The sequence below is a fragment of the Podarcis raffonei genome, chromosome 7 (genome assembly GCF_027172205.1).
Source record: "Podarcis raffonei isolate rPodRaf1 chromosome 7, rPodRaf1.pri, whole genome shotgun sequence".
Classification (NCBI taxonomy): domain Eukaryota; kingdom Metazoa; phylum Chordata; class Lepidosauria; order Squamata; family Lacertidae; genus Podarcis; species Podarcis raffonei.
This window is the reverse complement of record NC_070608.1, coordinates 75,025,130-75,045,516: the sequence shown is the minus strand read 5'-3', so window position 1 is coordinate 75,045,516 and position 20,387 is coordinate 75,025,130. Positions and strand designations below refer to the sequence as shown.

Here is a 20,387-nt window from a genome sequence, read left to right as displayed (position 1 = left end):
TGAGCAGAAAATTAGTGAATCTCCAAGCCTTCTGTTACAATGTTTTAAATTAGATTTGCTTTAATTATTAAGAATCTATGGCTGCCCTGGGTACTTTTGGAAGGAAGGGTGGGATATAAATTGAATAAATAATAATAAACGATAAATAATTAAGATAACTCTGTTGGGGGGGGTGTTTGTCAAGTAGATAGTATAGGGGGGGAATTCACGTATAGATTCCATTAGCGATCCTGCAAATGCTTTTCTGAAATAATAAGGAAAAGGGCTGAGCACTTCTAACACAGAAGAAAAATGTAAATGAGTTTGGCATACTTGCTTGGAAGAAAAACAAAACACTGTCATCTAATTTAAAGGTTTCCTTTTTGTTTGAAAATTTAGCATCACAAAAATGTAATTAAACTCTAATACAATTAAAACAGTACTAAAAAAATCAACATGGCACGCTGGACTTCTGCTTGAAAATACCAGTCCAAGACACATACAGTTGATTATTGGAAGAAAGAGACCTCTCCTCCTTTAGCAGAATGGTTTTCTAGAGTTTAGGATGAAGCTAAAATGACAAACTAACATGATAGTGCTTCTGGAAGCTTGTTCACTCCAATATCTATCAGTTGAGCCATAGCGCTTTTTGGTAAAGTATTGGAGTAAAAGGTCATAATTAGCAGCAGACAGATAACGATAACGATAACGATATTTTTTTTGTCATTGTCCCTTGCAGAACAATGAAATTGAAAACTACATAAAACTACATAAAAACTACATAAAACATTCAAAAACGCCTAAAAACTCTAAAACCCCATTTTAAAATACACTATGCTGCGTTTAGAACCAGAATTGCATTAGCGTAGAAACTGTTTCTCAGACGGCTAGTCCTGGCCTTTATAACTCTATACCTTCTTCCAGGTACCCGGGTTTGCTGCACTTGTTTGCAGTGTGGTTTGAGAGACTCGCAGCTCACCTGTTGTTCACCACCTGTTTAAAACAGAGCTCCGTTCCTGAGACAGCATGTGAGTCTGTTCCCCCCACATACAGACAGAGGACAGAGGCATCCAGAATGCAATTGCCTGCCTGTTCAGAACAACACACTTTGCCGTTTCTCCCGATCTTCGAGGAACAGAGGAAGGGAAATCAGTTCCATCCACAATCTCCACAGTCTTTGAAAAGGCTGCCTGTCTGCTGGACTCTCTGTTTCCCCTTTTCTGCAATGAGGATAATGAGCTACATAAGGTTTGTAGATCAAAACCAGCACTTTGACTCGGGCCTGGAGCTGAAAATGTAGAGCTGGAAGTGTAGAAAAGGGCGACCAAAATGATCAAGGGGTTGGAGCAACGACTCTGTTGGAGGACAGGTTGCAACCTTGGGAGCTTTTTAGTTTGGCAGTGTGTGGCAGGAAGGCAAGAGAGAGGGGACTTGATAGAGACCTATAAAATTATGTGTGGTGTAGAGAAATAGTCCCCCCCCCAGTCTCATAATTGGATGACTCAGTGTCATCAAATGAAGCCAAATATTGGAAAACAGATAAAAGGAAGTACTTGTGGCACAGTGCAGAGGTAGGTTATGTAATTTCCTAGCAAAAGATGTAGTGATGGAAACCAACAGGAATGACTTTAGAAGAGATGAATAGCCATTTTGGCTAGTAGCCATGATTGCCTTAATCCTCCATGAATTTGAACAAAATTCATGGAGGATTAAGGTAATCATGGTGTGGCGTTTGCCCTCCTAGGTGTGTGACATCATACTGGGTTCATAAGGAAAGGGTTAAATGACTAACCAATAGGAACCCAAGGGGAGGAGTTAGAGTTAGAGTTGTTAAGAAGTCAGTCTGGGATTAGAGAAGAGAGAGGAAGGATAAGTCTGTGGGTTGGGCTAGTTTGATGTTTCTCCATGTGAACCAGGAACTGACCTCTCCAGATGACAAAACGACTTATCCTTTCTTATCTCTGCACCTGCGATCTTCTGGATCATGCAATGTTGTTAGGCAGCTGAGTGCACATGCATATTCTGTTTCCCTCCCTCCCTCCCACCTACCCTCCACACAGTCCTGGGGTGCTGGCAACCCACGCTACACCACTCCCTGGGAATCACAAGTAGGGAGAGCACTGTTGCACTCAGGTTCTGCTTTCAGGTTCCCATAGACATCTGACTTGCCATCATGAGAAGAGAACACTAGATGGGCCTTTGGTCTGATTCAGCAGGGCTGGTCAGATGTTCTTATGTCTTCATTCAATTTGCTGCATTAAATGTGAAGATAAAAGTACCCCTGACTGTTACGTCCAGTCCCAGATGACTCTGGGGTTGCGCTCTCATCTCGCTCTATAGGCTGAGGGAGCCAGCGTTTGTCTGCAGACAGCTTCTGGGTCATGTGGCCAGCATGGCTAAGCCGCTTCTGCCAAACCAGAGCAGCGCACAGAAACACCGTTTACCTTCCCGCCAGAGCGGTACCTATTTATCTACTTGCACTTGATGTGCTTTCGAACTGCTAGGTGGGCAGGAGCTGAGACCAAACAACAGGAGCTCACCCCATCACAGGGATTCGAACCACGGACCGTACGATCAGCAAGCCCTAGGCTCTGTGGTTTAGACCACAGCGCCACCCATGTCCTGTGCATTAAATGTAGGGATGTGCAAACCCAGTCCCTTTACTTTCATGGATATTTCCACTTTTCGGGACAACATCAGTGCACATTCAGGATGCTTATCTGCAGAAGCAGATATATTATTTCTCTGCTACAGTGGCTCTGAATAATTTGCGTGCCTCCCATATGTATTACTACCTGAAACTTCACATTGTGTTGCCTATTGAAAAGCAGAGATACGAGTGCAGTTCTTACAAATTATTCTTCACATTACACAGGCAATTGGCTTAATTGTACATGATCGTCTCTATTTAAAAGCACGGACAAGGAAATAAATTTATGCAGATCTGAATCATTATTGGACATAACTATATCCTGTTTCTCATTCAAAAACAAGGTTTATGAATACAGAACTGAATCATTGCTGAGGTTCACATGTGCAACAGGCTTAACTGTGAAATAGCTTGTAAAATCAAAACACTGTTTTGCAGATAATATTTAAAATATTTGCGGAATTATTAATTTCATAAATCATCTCAGAAATAAGTCCCACAAGTTCAGTGGAGCTTACTCTCAAACATTAGACATGCATAGATTTGTGTAGTAACTGTATTCTCCTCTGATATTTCTACAGTTGATCACACAGCAGATCACAAGTTCCATATCATTTCTAACATATCTCTGTTAAGCACTAACTTGCTTTTGCTCTATATTCTTCCTAGTATGTCTCACCAAATGTGCCATCTGAAATTTTATAGTCTAGAGGGGAAAAGGTCAAGCAGCCGACTTTTATTTCCTTTATCTCTCCATCAATATTTGCTCAGCACATTTTTATGAAGGAACATGATGTCGTATTAGCCCGTCATTCTAAGTGCTAAACTAATTATATTACTAATTACTGCAAAGGTCATGTGTGAGATTCAGGGGAACATACTAAACAGTAAACGAGTTGCTATTATTTGCCAGCACAAAGACTTTTAAATCCTTGCTATAAATAGTGTATTTCCTTTCAATTCCCAAGCAGAGCAAATTATATGCTATCGTTTTTTTTTAAGCTTCAACAGTACTTGAAATCAATACAAATGATGCAAAAGATACCTATTTCACTACTAGAGACGCTGATGAAGTTCACTAATATTGGGTTTATAATACAGATTTTCAGAGCTCATAATAACACTTGTTCTTATTGCTCTTTGTCCAAAACTCTTAATCCATTTCTAATTAATAATGAGGTATATTTCCAAATGATATCCCACTTTTGCATCAATTCAGTAAGCATCCATTCATTAAGGTCAGTGGGGTCACTAGATGCCGCTTCCACCTGCCTAGATATTGATAGCTTTAACCCTTGCCTGATCTTAATGAGACACTGTCCTGTCTCCCTAACAACTGCATTTTTGCCTAGCCTTAGTATTCCCATTGCCTGATTGGGGAATGGAGCTTCCCGTCTCCACTATTCCTATTTGGAACCCCTATGTCACTTACAGCATCAGGATTCATTCCATTTGATGGGAAAGTTTGGGGAATGAAGGATGCAGCCCATGGGTAACACTGGCATCCCTCCCCACAAGTGCCAATGCTGTCAAATCAGCTGACATCCCCTCCATTTCCATATTGCAGCCAATCAGGAGCCATGGCATCTGGAATCATAATGCACAACACACAAGGGTACCTTGTGGTTGCTTCGGATCTACAATTCCAAAGTGGCATTGCCCAAAAGTTCTAGAATGTTACCAGCTAATTTAGAACTAATAAAAACCAACCAGCAACTCTCATCATTTTTAGCCCAGATGTAATTCAGGTGGAGGAGGGATTCATACATCTCAACAAGAGGTGGCACATTGGCCAATGTTAGAAGAACTTCAAGGCGGCATCTGTCTATTGAAGGCACGTCCAGCTCCCAAGAGACTGAGATCTACTGCCAGTGTAAAAAAACTGGCAGTGACCTACCCATTGACATCAGAGGGAGGGGGAACATGCATGGGGTGGGTGGGTGGAAGGGGAGGACAGGCCGGAGTTGCTGAGCTTTTTGATGGGAGGAATGACAATCATCGTATCAACAATCGACATCGACAAACGCAAAACACGCAAACACATTACGCCACAGAGGAACAGAGATGGGGGTCGGGAGTTGGAAACATTCATTCGACCGTTATTTTAATCCCACAATCGATAAGGGTCCCATGATCGACAGTGATTTACCAGGAGCACCCAGGGATCTACCTGTTGATCGTGGTCGACAGGTTGAACATGTCTGGTCTATTGCATCTTCTTATAAGCAAAGGAACCACCAGGGTTAACAATGAACAAGTCCATTGTGTTTACTACAGATGACTCAAGAAGACTTTTTACCAGTTTCCGTAGATTTCAAGCACTTCAATTATTACTGTTACTATAATATATGTCACAGTGGAACGGTCTGCGTCAGGAGATGGTGGACTAGCCTTTTTATGCAGTGGTTGGATGGACCTCTGCCAGGGATGCTTTAGTTGAGATTCTTGCATTGCAAGGGGTTGGACTAGATAATGCACAGGGTCCATTCCAACTCTACAATTCCATGATTCTAAGTAACTAGTGTACTTTATTTATTACTTTATATATAGCCTGCCTTTCCCCCCGACCAGTGGCAGACTTCAGGTTTTCAAATTTCACCTTGTGCAATGCTAAAATTGCCTCCACCTCTCGCATCCCATTCTACAACACTGTTGTGGTGCCCCCTGCAGCACACCACCCAGTGCAGCCAAACCGGTTGAGCTACCCTAAGACCACCTCTGCTCTGACAAGGACTCAAGACAGCTTACAAATAAAGTAAGAAAAGCTAGAAACAGTCCTTTAAAAAGCATTAAACATTAATAGAATTAAAACATGCCCTCTCTCTCTCTCTATATATATATATATATGCAGATAATAACAATGAAAACAATGAAAAACAGCATTAGCTCCACCAGCTTAAGCCCTACCATATGTGTGTGTTTGTGGCAATTATTGCAGCTCTCTTGTTCTTTGCCAACTATTGCATTATTCCTACCTTAAGGCCACCACATGAGAAGGTACTTGAAGAGCTTCTGAATTATATATATAAAAAAGTCAAGTGTATTTGTCCTTTGTGGCTGCAATTCAATAAAGCTATAAGCCCACATGGGAAATAATTGTCCAAACAGCCAGGGGGTTCTTTGGAGCTTCCGCTGCAGCTGGAAAGGCAAGGCAGGTTTTACTTAAAATTTAATCTAAAGAATTGGTTGGTTTGCCAGTGTATGTTTGGTTATTCAGAATTTTCCTCAATTATTTTCACTGCAGTCTCAAGGATGTTTGAAAACTGCCAACAGCCTGTGGGCGGCAGTTTTAAGCATTTTTTGACTGGGGCGAAAAAGTTAAATGCTTTGAGGACTAGTATTCTAACAACCAGGTAAAGGTAAAAGGACCTCTGACAGTTAAGTCTAGTCGTGAATGACTCTGGGGTTGGAGAGCAAATCTCACTTTACAGGCCGAGGGAGCCGGCGTTTGTCTGCTCCGCAGACAGTTTTTCCGGGTCATGTGGCCAGCATGACTAAGCCTCTTCTGGCGCAATGGAACACTGACACCAGAGCAGAGCATGGAAACACCGTTCACCTTCCCGCTGGAGCGGTATGAGACTGTCGGTGCCCTATTGCGATAAACAAAGCCCAGGAAGCTTTTGGTACATTTGGTGGTGTGTAGAGTGGCAGCTCTGGGGGGTTGGGTCCTTGACCACCCCAACATCCAGTTCAGCTAAGTGGCCCTCTACCGAGAGGATGGCGTACATCTTTCCAATGTGGGAAACAATGTGTGGCTGCCGGATATGATGGCTGGGATTAGGGATTGGTTGCAGGTTTGAGGGTATTGGCGGTGAGCTTTTGCTCAAGTGGAGGTGAGGCATTGGTATTGTTATGTAGATGGAAGGGGGGAGGAAGCACCATCACCTCCCCCACATATTGAAGGATAGTCCGATAAAGGATTCCGGAGGGCGTGGCCCTGTCTGAAGCCTATGGAGGTGAGGGCCTAAGGCACGCCCTGGAGGGGTGACCCTGGGGGAGTTCCTAGTTGATGTGCATCAGCAGGAATCCCCCTACTGGTGGTTAACCCTTCCCGGACTTCAAGCAAACAGGCTGAAGCCGGATAGTCAGTTAGGACCAATGCCTAAGCCAATACCGCTCATCACCTGTAACCAATAAAGTTGTGGCCATATTTAGCCCATTAACCTTAAATGTCTGTGTCATGTGTCTTTATTTCCACTGGGGGGAGGCGGGAACTCGCCACACAATGACTCTGGGGTTGCAGTGCTCATCTTGCTTTACAGGCCGAGGGAGCCGGCGTTTGTCCGCTCCGCAGACAGTTTTTCCGGGTCATGTGGCCAGCATGACTAAGCCTCTTCTGGCGCAATGGAACACCGACACCAGAGCAGAGCACGGAAACACCGTTTACCTTCCCGCTGGAGCGGTACCTATTTATCTACTTGCACTGGTGTTCTTTCAAACTGCTAGGTTGGCAGGAGCTGGGACCGAGCAACGGGAGCTCACTTCATAGCGGAGATCTGAACCGCCAACCTTTTGATCGGCAAACCCAAGGCCAGGATTTACATCCAAAAGTCACACCTAAACCACACGAAATCATAAACTTCCTAAATGCTACAGCAGGTATCACGAACCTTTTTAGAGTGCGGCACCAGCCACAACATGTCTGCCATGGGGATGATGGCGTAACACAAAATAGGAGAGAGAGTACAATGGTGAAGTTTTCCCCACTAATGTATTTCTATATGGGGAAAGGTTGAACCTGTTGAATTTCTACCTGGGGTCCTGAGGATTGCCATTGCCTGGTGTCCAAACAACTTATTCAATCACCACTTGACTAAAAATGCTGACTGGTGGGGCCAGCCAAGCTTACGCTTTTTGCAGAAATCATTTAGAAGGTTGCCTGCACATCTTGCTTCATAACTTTCTTTCTAGGAGGGCTAGAAACATACTCTAAAAAAAGAAAGAATGTCATTGCAGGTCCCATGGTGCCTGCTACTGCCAGGCTGGCAACTCCTCAGCTACAGAATGCAAATGGTCTGCATAATGAAGTCCTGGTGACCTTGGCACCCAGTATTCTGGAACACAAAAGCCTGGTCAACACAGTCACACATTCATCACTTGACAAGTAAAATATCAAATGTACGCCTGGTTGAGCCATTATGGATCTAGCACCACAGATAGCATTTACAAATCACCTGCTGTCACCTCAAAGGCAATAATTTTCTGTGCACTTGCTTCAAATGTTCATCTATCAGTTATCAAACACTGAGTAATTTAATTAAGAATAATTATAATACACATGGATGTTTTTCGACCAGATTGACATCCATGCCTGGCATTACTCTTGCTTACAGGACTGCACCCACATAATCATTCTGATGTGATGATGAATGTCAGAAGATTTTGTTCCATTTCTACTAATGCACCATTCACCAATATGCCAGGTCAGCATAGTGCAATACTGTACATCATTTTTAAAGTGTGAGCCCTTGGAGAAGAAGAGGAGGAGGAGTTTGGATTTGATATCCCGCTTTATCACTACCCTAAGGAGTCTCAAAGCAGCTAACAATCTCCTTTCCCTTCCTCCCCTACAACAAACACTCTGTGAGGTGAGTGGGGCTGAGAGACTTCAGAGAAGTGTGACTGGCCCAAGGTCACCCAGCAGCTGCATGTGGAGGAGTGGGGAAGTGAACCCAGTTCACCAGATTACGAGTCTACCACTCTTAACCACTACACCACATTGGTTCTCCTATAGGAGAAACCTATACAGAATCATGTTCATAGATGATGCCACATACATTTAAATTGCACCAAAGCTCTTGCATAAAAGTGGCTTAAAATTTATTTTGATTCATGCTCCCACATTTACCATTTAGACAAGATCCACAAACATAATCAAGCCATACCATTTTGACAAGATCCACAACTTACCACAATCTTCCGAGTCACTACTCAGCCAGGTGGTAGTTGATTGGCCTTTGCCCAGAAGGGTCAAGTGAAATTTGTTGAAGACCTCAAGTCATAGAGATGACAGTCAACATATCCAATTTTTCAGTGACCAAGAAGCACATATCTCAGTTGCAAGGAAATGACAGTATGTATTCTTCTCCCTGGAAACAAAAAAATAAAATTAAGTAAAATGCTGTTCTAGAACAGCAGCAGCTGCTGCATAGTTTAAAAAGAAAAAAGGTTAAGGGGAAGGAAACAGAGAAAGAATATAAAAACTTAGGAGAGTTCACTTCCATATGGAAAGCTGGGAAGAAAGGGGCTACAGCTTGATGGCAGTGCCTGCAAATTTTCTGCAGTTCAATATATGGCATCACTAGTTAAAATAAAACCAGGTAGCAGATGATATGAATGATCTCTGTCAGATCCTCAAGAGCCACTGTCAAGTCAAAGTCTAGGCTACAGGTCTAGTCTGCCTGTTTTTCATTCGAATTAGGAGCAGGTTTCTATAGAACTATCAAAATTCAGAGATTAAGTAATGCATATGTTAAATTACTCTGACAACAAAAATAGCTCTAGTTTACCTTGCAAATGGAAAATAAGTGCATGCCAATGAACAGCATATTGCCAGATTATAATATAGATCATGATGAACCAGAAATTTTGTAAATATACTGAGCTATCAGTGTTGTGTAGAGGATCTTTCAGAGTTATAAATGACACACGGAGAGAAATATTTAAATTCCTAAACGGGGGGAAAAAAGATACCAACATCCACAATAACTAATAGGCTTCTAAAGTGTAATCCAACACAAGTGTGGCTTCAGGGCTTGTTCTTGCATGTCAAAAGTACTTCAAGCTCCTCTGATAAGGTTTTATGAGCGCAACACTATACAGTAGTCAACACTGCTGCAGATAAAGAGTACATGCCCAGGAACTCCTCACAAGTGCTGTCAAATAATTAGCTCAGTGTCCTTGACATAATTACTCTGATAGGGAGTACATACATGCATATTTGAGATAGGTGAATTCTTACTTAACCAAGCAGGAGATAAAATATGCTGCATTATTCTGACCTCTAAGAAAATAAAATGGCTACAGACAGGGAGGGGAAGGGAGGGAGGATTTCAGAGCACCTCCAAGAAATTTCACATGTATTCATTTGTCTTCCTTATTCTCTCAGTCCTCCCTGAATGAAAACTCCCCACCAATTTTGCCACTGCTTTCTTAGACCCCAATGACTCAGCTTGCAGTTCATCAGGTAAATAGGAAAACTTACCCCTGTGTGAGTGTGTGTGCACACACGACCCACTCATACAATGATCTTGAGTTTGGACACTGATTAAATATACCAAGACAATGTGTCAAAGTAACTCGGTCACCAACAGAGACTTAGAAATCTGCCTGGATGCAGCCGGTGGAGTTTTTCACTATTTAATTAAACCTCATTACAGTATAAATACATCTGTATGGGTCAAAATTACTACACATGCTGAGTATTACAGGGAGGCCTGAACATTCAAATGCAGCCAGTATCAAGTGAAAGCATCAAGTGAAATTTAAGATATTAACGGATTCAAAGGAAAGAGGGGGGTTTGCCCTGCCAGACTTTAAACTGTACTATGAAGCGGCAGCTTTCTGCTGGCTAAAAGATTGGCTGCTTCTTGAAAACACAGACATTTTGGATTTGGAAGGTTTTAACAATATTTTTGGGTGGCATGCATATTTGTGGTATGACAAGGTTAAAGCACATAAAAGTTTTAAAAACCATATTGTCAGAAAAGCACTATTAAATGTCTGGGTCAGATATAAAGATTTGCTGGAAAACAAAACCCCAAGGTGGCTGTCGCCAATGGAAGCTAAGGCAGTTAAAAAGTTAAATATGGAGTCGAAGTGGCCAAGATATTGGGAAATTTTGGAAAAAGAAGGGGACAAACTGAGATTGCAGAGTTTTGAGAAATTAAAAGAGAAGGTGAGAGATTGGTTGCACTATCACCAAATAAATGAAGTGTTTAAATTGGACAGTAAAATTGGCTTCCAGGTGGAAAAATCAAAATTGGAGACTGAATTGTTAGAATCCAGTACTAAGAATCTGTCAAAAATGTACAATTTGCTGCTGAAATGGAATACACAAGATGAAACGGTTAAATCAACTATGATTAAATGGGCTCAGGACATTGGTCATAATATTTTGTTTGCTGACTGGGAAAAGTTGTGGACCACCGGGATGAAATTCACGGCATGTAATGCCTTAAGAGAAAATATTATGAAAATGATTTATAGGTGGTACATAACCCCAGTCAAGCTTGCAAAGATTTACCATTTGCCTGATAATAAATGTTGGAAATGCAAAGAAAAGGAAGGTACATTTTTTCACCTTTGGTGGACGTGCCCGAAGATTAAGGCATTCTGGGAAATGATCTATAATGAATTTAAAAAGGTATTTAAATATACCTTCACTAAGAAACCAGAGGCCTTTCTCTTGGGCATTGTCGGCCAAGGGGTGTTAAAGACGGATATAACTTTCTTTATGTATGCTACAACAGCAGCTAGAATACTCATTGCAAAGTACTGGAAGACACAGGATCTACCCACACTGGAAGAATGGCAGATGAAGGTGATGGACTACATGGGTTTGGCAGAAATGACGAGCAGAATCCGAAACCAGGGAAGAGAAGCAGCGGAAGAAGAATGGAAAAAGTTTAAGGACTATCTAAAGAAATACTACAAAATTAATGAAAGTTAGAATGATGTTGGACTGGAAAGTAAATGGTTACTATTAGCAATGGTTAAGACAAGGAGAATAAGGAAGATTAGCTTAAATTTAAAGTAAAATAAGAGAAGATTTGCTGAGTAATTGATTAGAATCTGGAATACAGAAAAGGGAGGCATGAGGAAGTCGAGGAAGAAAGGTTTAAGAAATTAGGATATGAAATGATACTTGTTTTTTGTTTTTTTCTGTTATTGTTTGTTTATGTATTTGTTGTTGTTATGTTTTGTTTGTGTGGCTATAAAAACTGTTTAATAAAAATATTAAAAAAAAAAAAAGAAAGCATCTAGAGGGGCTCAGAAGTTAAGGGAACATTTCTATGGGGTTGGAAGCCATTGACGAAGCAGAAGGCCACAATAGCCATTTTCACATCTGCAATGGTTTTTCAGCATTTATAGTTCTGTATCCCTAAATTTTGGTGCCCATTTCATTCCTTCAGTATAGTGGTCATGATCCACTAATGTTATGGCCCCAAGGAGTGTGCACAGCGTCCTTCAATTATTAGTAATGGCACATAAATATATCCTGCAACCCCCATCTGCAGCAACCAGCAATGGGAGTTCCATGCATGTGTGAAACTAGATCACACCAATGTTTCCAAGGACATCATCAGGTAGCAAATGTTAACGAATGGATATTATTTTCTGCAGTTGCACAAAATGTCTTGCAAGCAAGCAATTGAAAATGCATTATAAACAATACCTTCTTTTCCTCTGTCAATCAACTTTTACTATAAACCTTTTTACTAACAGGCTGGATTATTTTTAATTTTGTGGTGGAGAAGTCAAGGGACGTAGAAGCTGTCTTTACACACACATGCACAAGCGCGCACAAGCACGTGCACACACACACACAGTTATTCAGTAATGCATGAATGACAAGGTTTTCTATGAAGACATTACTAATTTAGTTTGTGGAAGAATTCAGAGCAATTTTAAAACAAGATTGGAATGGCTATTTTACCTCCTTTAGCAATGCTTTATTTTGAAATGTTTATGGTACTACTTTTTTTATAATTCTGCTGCGTGAAATGTATACAGTGGTACCTCAGTTTAAGAACAGTCCTGTTTACGAATGATTCGGTTTACGAATTCCGCAAAACTGGAAGTAGGGTTCCGGTTTGCGAACTTTACCTCGGTCTACAAACGGAATCCGAACAGTGGAAGGCCTCATTAGGAAAAGTGTGCCTTGGTTTAAGAATGGATTCGGTTTAAGAATGGACTTCAGGAATGGATTAAGTTCATAAACCGAGGTAACACTGTATTTTATACTTGACCTCCTCCGTAATGCTTTAAAAAAACAAAACAAAAAACTTTAAGAGAATATTGTATTTTTCTGTTAATTGTGTTGATTTGGAGGTATATTTTATATTCAATCTTATTCTGTAATGTTTTATTTTGTGATACTTTATGTGATGTTTTAATGTGGGTTGTGAACTGCTTTAAAATATCTCCTTAGAAGTATAAAGATAAGCCTCAGAAAGAGGGAAGGAGGGAGTAGCCCAGAGCAATATTGCAGGAAAATGACATGCCCAGAGACAGTACCTCTGCAGAGATTGGGGGAATGCTCTCCTTGCTTCCCTGCTGGGAGCCTTCTTCAGGCAACTCCCCAAAGCCACTCTGGCTGTGGCCAGTGGCAGAATATCAATAGACTATGCTTATCCAGCCCCCCTTCCTGTTTCCTGTGGCAGCATAGGAGCCAGGGGGCGTGCATCCCAGGGGCAGTGGCACAGGTCCCGGGGTGTGTGTGGCAAGCAGAGCATGGCCCGGGGGATGCCACCGATTGGGGGTCAGCGTTTTGTCACCCCCCTTTGGAATGGCACCTGGTTGCTCCCCCCCCACCGCCCCTACCTCGGAATGCCCCTAATAGGAACCATGCTGAGTGTATTGCAGGAGTGTTATTTTATCCTCTTTGAGTGAGAGCATACCCTCCAACATATCTCTGATGAAAATATGGATGTTCTATTCCATAATAATAATTTTATTAATTCTACACACACACCCCAGACGCTGGTGGCGCTGTGGATTAAACCACAAAGCCTAGGACTTGCAGATCAAAAGATCGGTGGTTTGAATCCCTGCGACAGGGTGAGCTCCCATTGCTTGGTCCCTGCTCCTGCCAACCTAGCAGTTCGAAGTGCAAGTAGATAAATAGGTACCACTCCAGCGGGAAGGTAAACGGCATTTCCATGTGCTGCTCTGGTTCGCCAGAAGCGGCTTAGTCATGCTGGTCACATGACCCGGAAGCTGTACGCCGGCTCCCTCGGCCAGTTAAGCGAGATGAGCGCCGCAACCCCAGAGTCAGCCACAACTGGACCTAGTGATCAGGGGTCCCTTTACCTTTACAACCCCCCCCCCCCATCTGACAGAGTTGCCCCAGCCACTCTAGGGAGCTTGGAACATATATATAAACACAACAAATGGTTTTTTTTTAAAAAAAAAAACCTTCCCTATAGAGGGCTGCCTTTGGATGTCTTCTAAAGGTTGTATAGTTACTTATCTCCTTGGCTCAGGGCTTGCATAACACCAACATTTCTCTGATGAAAATAGGGACATCCTACCATACCCTCCAATAAGGATGTCCTAAGGAAAGGTGGGAGATCCTCAGATGAAATCAGAAACTGGGACAGCTTCTGTAAATCTGGGATTGTCCCTGGAAAATAGGGACATTTGGAGGGTCTCCCCTGGAGGAACTGAATAACTGAATACTCCTGGACTGGATAAGAGAGAATTTGGGGAGTCCGTTTTCTCTCAGACCTAAGAGCAGCGGAGGAGGAAAAGCAGCATTCTGAAAACATTCCTATTTTAGGAGAAAACTTGTATGCTTTTCACTTAGGTTTTCATACTAAGATTTTAGTAAGTGGGACATAAAAGAAGCTAAGGAATACTTTGTGTAAAGGGGCCTTCAAAAGCCAAAATAATGCTGCAGCTTGCCTGAGCTCCCTCACATAAAAGAGCTAAATGATTTGCTCTCAGATTTAGCAACTCCAGCAAAAAGAGATATCACTTTAAAATAAAGAATAAGGGATATATATTGGTAGGTGCCTGAAAAGAAATCTCTAACTCATCACACTGTGCTTTCAAGGGAAGCTTTAAAACAAAATGGAGGCACTTCAAAATACCTATTAATTTTGCTTCTAAGAAAGAAACTAATCTCTCATGCCTGTAGGCAATTAGAGTTACGTGGCCTTCCGGGCTGGAAAAAATGACAAACTGGAGAGTATCAGACTGAATAAACATTAGGATACCAGACTCATGCAGCCTTTGGGAATCACTCGATAACATTATTTTTGAGACATCTCAAGCTGAATGGCATTAAACCTTCGAGGAACCAATTTCCATTTGAAATGAAGAACCAACATTGTCCATAAAGTGAGAGCTTAGCTTATAGTCCTGTTTTTCATGAACATATTCAGCAGTGTCAAAAATTGGGGCGGGGGTTTTTGGGGGGCAATTATTTTGGCACAGCTTGTGAAAAGGTGAGTTCAATAATTTATACTGCCCTAATTTTTCAATTTTCATTACATCACCTCAATGACATCATTCCATAGCTTAAGGATGGAGAACATGTAGACTTCCTTACGACGCTAGACTACAGCTCCCATCGTTGATAACCATTGGCCATGCTGGCTGGGACTGATGGGAGATGGAGTCTTCCAATATAGGGAGGGACACTGGTCTCCCATTCCTGATGTGGTAAAATCCAACAGCTAGCTTGTGTACAGCACATGATCTCACACACTGCATGATTCTTGATTGGCCAATTCTACCCATGTAACTAATCAGCAACTGGGGTGGTGGAATGGAAGTCAAAGGAACTTTAAATCCTTTCACTAGGAACAAGATAAGGCCTAAAAAAGCACAAACTGCAGGTCAAACAGTTGTTCTGGAAAGCCACTTCCAAGCTTGAGAGGAGGTGGAGTTGCAGGCTTCACGCCCCCTCCACGTGGGTGGGGGCTGGCCCTCAGCCTCCGCATGATTGAGGGAATCCCCGGGCACGTCATCCCCTGGCCAGCCAATCGGCTGGCTTGGGGGGAGTGGCCTGGGCTATTTAGCCCCAGCGCGGCCAGGGATCTCCCAAAACTGCTGCTACATGTATGTATGTATGTATGTATGTATGTATGTATTTATTTATTTATTTATTTATTTATTTATTTTTAAAACTCAGGGCTGTACCCATTTTATTCCCTCTCTTCTCCTCTCTACAAATGCCCTCAAAAACTGCAAAGTCACAAAACATTAAGTGGCACATTTTATAAATTCAAAGCGGTGTTACCAAAGGATCAAACCATACAATGAATAAGAAAACATAAAACAGCACAATAAAATAAAAGAATGCTATTTGCGCTTTCCAATGAACCAGCCACTATTAAACACACCAACCAATGATCAATGATCAAGGAATGCTTGGGGAAAACAAAGTTTTCAGAAGCGTCTTCAACCTTGTTAGGTCTGCAGGCACATTTGCACTCTGGAGAAATGGTTGTGGGCACCAAACACACACGGCGGCAACCCATGCAATTCGATACAACAGAATGCTTATTTCACGTCTGATTTTGACAAGGGAAGCAGAGAGAAGAGCGCTTGTGGGCACCACAGATAGCCTCTGTGGGCACATGTGCATCTGTGGGTGCCACACTGGCATCATAAAAACATGAAATAGATGGCACATGGTGCCCTATTTTCCCCACTCCCCTAGAAAAGACTAACATTGAAAGCTGCTTGACAGGTAGATAAGCAGGTTTATAGACATTGTTTGTGGCACCAACACCAAGGGCTACCCAGTTTCCGCTGACCTGTCACAGTGCCTTTTTGGTGGTAGTTTCCCCAGTTGTGGAATGCCATCCCTAATGAGATGTGCCTGTCTTCTTTATTATTCAGTTTCAGGAGTAATTTGAAAACATCCCTATTTACCCAGGCATTTGGCAGCTGCAGAATACTGTTCCTGACAACCTCAAGATTACTGGATAGAATGACTGTCTTTAAATGTTTTTCTCTAAATGAAATGTTTTCTTTTTAAAATAATGTTTTAATGGATTTAGATTTTTTAAAATAATAATAATAATGTTGAACTGTTTCCATTCCTGTGCTCCTTCAGGAAGAAGGGATACAAATTCAATAAATAAATATCCTACAGGTACAATCCACACTTCTGCCAGTCATTCATTTGTCACATAAAAACCTAAGAAAAAAGAAGAGGAGGATTCTTCTAATATCTTGAAACTAATTTTTTTTTTAGATGACATAAATAAATAAATAAATTCAATTTGTTTAAGTAATTCCACTTTGGATCAGCGTAGGGAATGTCCTGTTACGAGTTTCAATATATTCTTAGAGTTCTGAATACGATATAATCACTCTTTTGCTACAATTTTGGCACATGCAAAATAATATTTTATTGCAGTGAAGATCAATGGGAGACACTGTGGTAAACTTCAATAAACCACTGAGTGATGTAAATGTTTAGCTTAGCAGCTTGAGTACTTTTTTCATGCCATTTTGGGACACACACAATTCAATTATACCAAAATATTATTGTTGATTTCACTCAGCGGTCTATAGATGTCACTGTATTTTTCCCCCTTGATTTTTTTCCCCTGGATGAAGCTGAAGTTTTTAAGAGCTGCATATAGATGTTATTCATTTCACATTATGGCATAAAATAAATCTGTGTAACTGTATTTCATATTCAATGTGAAGGATAGGCTTAATTTGCAATTTCTGCATGATGTACTTAATCAGCCTTGATAATTATGAGACCTACTGAATTTTCCAGATCAGCAAAAATTGCCAATGTAGGGAGCTTTTAAACTGAGGACATTTCCTATTGACCATATTCCAAAGCCTCTTCTTTATCACTAATGCATAATGAAAGAAGGAGAAATATCAGTGTTTCAATTAAAAAACAAACCATAGAGAAGTGTTGCGGGGCAGAGGAATTTTAATAAAATTAAAGGGTGGGGAAATTCGCAAGAAACAATATGCAGCCATTCCCCCCCCCAAAAAAAATATCAACATTACAGCATTTGAACAGGAAGTGTTATGTATTATATGGCTCCAAAACATATCAAACCAAGGCTGTTCTCCCACATTGCCCTCCTCTCTCCTGCCATCTCTCTGACAGGCAGGTACAATTCAGACCATCATGAGCACAAAGTATTCATGCACACCCTCCTCCCTTTCCTGATTTGCTCAAACCATAACTTGCTGTGCCATGCGAATCAAGCAAACAATTTTAAATTTAATCCACAGACTAAAGTGGATTAGGAGGGGTTCCTTGTCAGTAGCAATAACTATCGTTTAACCAACTTGGAGACGCTGGCAAACCAAGGCTTTAACAAAATGGGAAAAGGAGGGAGGAATTCTGTATGGAGAGAAAAAGTGCTCAAACCCCCAGGTTACCAATCAACAATGGTTTGGCCATGATAGCTAAACCAGGCTACTCAAAAGAAAGGGCCAGTATATGCTGAGGATTTTATGCATAAATTTGTTCCCATTTAGCTTCTCAGTACCTAAAGCCTGGTAACCTGAGCAATGAGGAAACTTATACTGTATTCCAGAAGAGGACATTCTTACACATGTGGAGAGAAAAATAATGATGCAAATATTCTACAAACACTTGGGTGCACCTATCATGATCACAATGAAATCTCAAATTAATGAAGCCCTCAGGCTATCTTCAACTTGTATGTTTATGCCATTCGTAAACAGACTTAAAGGGGTTGTTGTTGTTGTTGTTGTTGTTGTTGTTTTGCACCCAACTGCAAACAAACAATGTTTAGAATACATTGCTTTAAAATGGCATTTATTAAAAAAAATTAAAAAATATATAGAAGTAACTGTGAGCACAAATACTTTTGAAGACATCAGCCTTATTCGCACAAGTCACCCTTTGGATAAATTCCCGTAATTTTAAATGCCACCCACTTATGCACATATACAGAGACGTTGGGGAGTTTTTCACCGCAGGGCAGTTGCAACGCTCATTAAAATATAATAAGCTCCACGATGAATAGAATAAACACTCATTACAAATTAATGAGAATAATTAGCATCCGAATCGTCCTGTGGAGCAAGACTCATTGGTTTTTATGAAGATCATGATATCCCCAGTCATGGTCCAAATGAATCAAAGTGTCAGATTGTATCCTAAAACAACACAAATAAAGAGCCCACAGATGCATTAACTGTTCCAGCATTGTGCCAACCTCTGACCCGGCTGTCAATTAGGAGATGCACACTGGCACACCTATGTCTAAGCTAGACATTTTCAGGCTAGATAGCTTTCTCGAGAGCATGCATTATTTTGGCAGCTGGGAACAAAATCCAAATGTCCATTTTTCAATACATTCCAAAATAAATTACAAGAAGTGGTGCACTTTTAATAATATACACTGTGGCAGTAGCTCTTCTTTTTCTTCTTCTTCTTCTTCTTCTTCTTCTTCTTCTTCTTCTTCTTCTTCTTCTTCTGTCTTCTCCTTCAAATTATATGGTAACTCCAGCAAGTGAAAGAGCTACCTTTCTCTCTTTCGTTCCCTGAAGGGATTTGGTCATTTGGCATCCATCTATAGCGGTTCATTTAAAATTGACCTGGCAGCATCCATTCCACCTGGCTGCGGACGAGGAAGAGAAGGGAAGCAGGGCTATTCATCTGCTCAGTGGAGAGACCAGCTGTTTTTGGACGATCCTTGTCTCCTTCAAGTATCAACTGGCCACAACCCATTCCATCACGCCACAGCAGAGGGATAGATAAGAAGCTACCCTATCAGCTTTGCAGAGCGATCAGCTCCTTCTCTCCCTGAATTGCTTCCATTCCAGCTGGCCATTGTAAGAACTACTGTGTAACTTAAATTGCAAGAATTGGTGGACAGATTTCTTTTCTTCTTCCCTTCTCATCCCTTTTTCCTTTAAGTGTGGTGCAGGCCTCCAAGCAAGCAGTAGCTTTTCTTTTAAAAAAAAGGATCTGATGTAAGTTGTTTTGGAAGCCGTTCTGGCTGCAAAGCAATATTAAAATCCTTGTTTTCCACGTAATAGGTCACTATAGTTTCAAAAAATGATTTTAGTTGAAGTTCTTATGCTGTATGTTTAAATTTGTTCTATAGATTCTGTATGAACCTTGCACTGGGACCAAATGGTGCATTATAGGTATTTTAAAAACATAAAGCTAGTGTGTGGAACTCGTTGGTAAGGGCTAGAGAAATAGGTGCTTCTGAGAGGTACTAACATTTCTATGTTGTTGTTGTTTAGTCGTTTAGTCGTGTCCGACTCTTCGTGACCCCATGGACCAGAGCACGCCAGGCACTTCTGTCTTCCACTGCCTCCCGCAGTTTTGTCAAACTCATGCTGGTAGCTTCAAGAACACTGTCCAACCATCTCGTCCTCTGTCGTCCCCTTCTCCTTGTGCCCTCCATCTTTCCCAACATCAAGGTCTTTTCCAGGGAGTCTTCTCTTCTCATGAGGTGGCCAAAGTATTGGAGTCTCAGCTTCAGGATCTGTCCTTCCAGTTAGCACTCAGGGCTGATTTCCTTAAGAATGGATAGGTTTGATCTTCTTGCAGTCCATGGGACTCTCAAGAGTCTCCTCCAGCACCATGTGATCCCCTTCATGGATCACTGCCTTGCCGTGGTGAAGGGGCTTGAATAACTCAGAGAAGCCATGAACTATGCCGAGCAGGGCACCCAGGATGGACAGGTCATAGTGAAGAGTTTTGACCAAACGTGATCCACCTGGAGGAGGAACCGGCAAGCCACTCCAGTATCCCTGCCAAGAAAACTTCATGGACAAAGAGAACAATTCTATAGTCTGGGGCAATCAGAGAAGCATGTGGAATCCTAAAGGAACTGATAATACAAATCCACTCAAAGGTTAACGGTGTATAAATATTTGTGCTAATTGTGGTCTGTTAAGCATCATGCAATAATACTAGTGTGTTGACAAATGCTCAGTAATGCATTTTATTAAAAAGGCAAACAATCTCTGCTAATGTAGTGGTCGTGCTGTGAATGCGGCTGGCTATCCTTTTTAAAATGATCCCTCTGCAACTGACAAAGTTGTGTGTTTGGTG

General features: G+C 41.5%; 1 protein-coding gene across 5 annotated transcripts in view; it reads right to left on the bottom strand.

The window, feature by feature from the left end:
* Window positions 1-20,387, bottom strand: part of CDH18 (cadherin 18) — a 625,894-nt gene that overhangs the window by 257,484 nt on the left and 348,023 nt on the right. For all 5 annotated transcript variants that reach the window (XM_053397117.1, XM_053397113.1, XM_053397118.1 and 2 more), the window contains one exon: window positions 8,540-8,718. The gene's annotated coding sequence lies outside the window, so the exon portion shown is untranslated. The remainder of the gene's footprint in view (window positions 1-8,539; window positions 8,719-20,387) is intronic.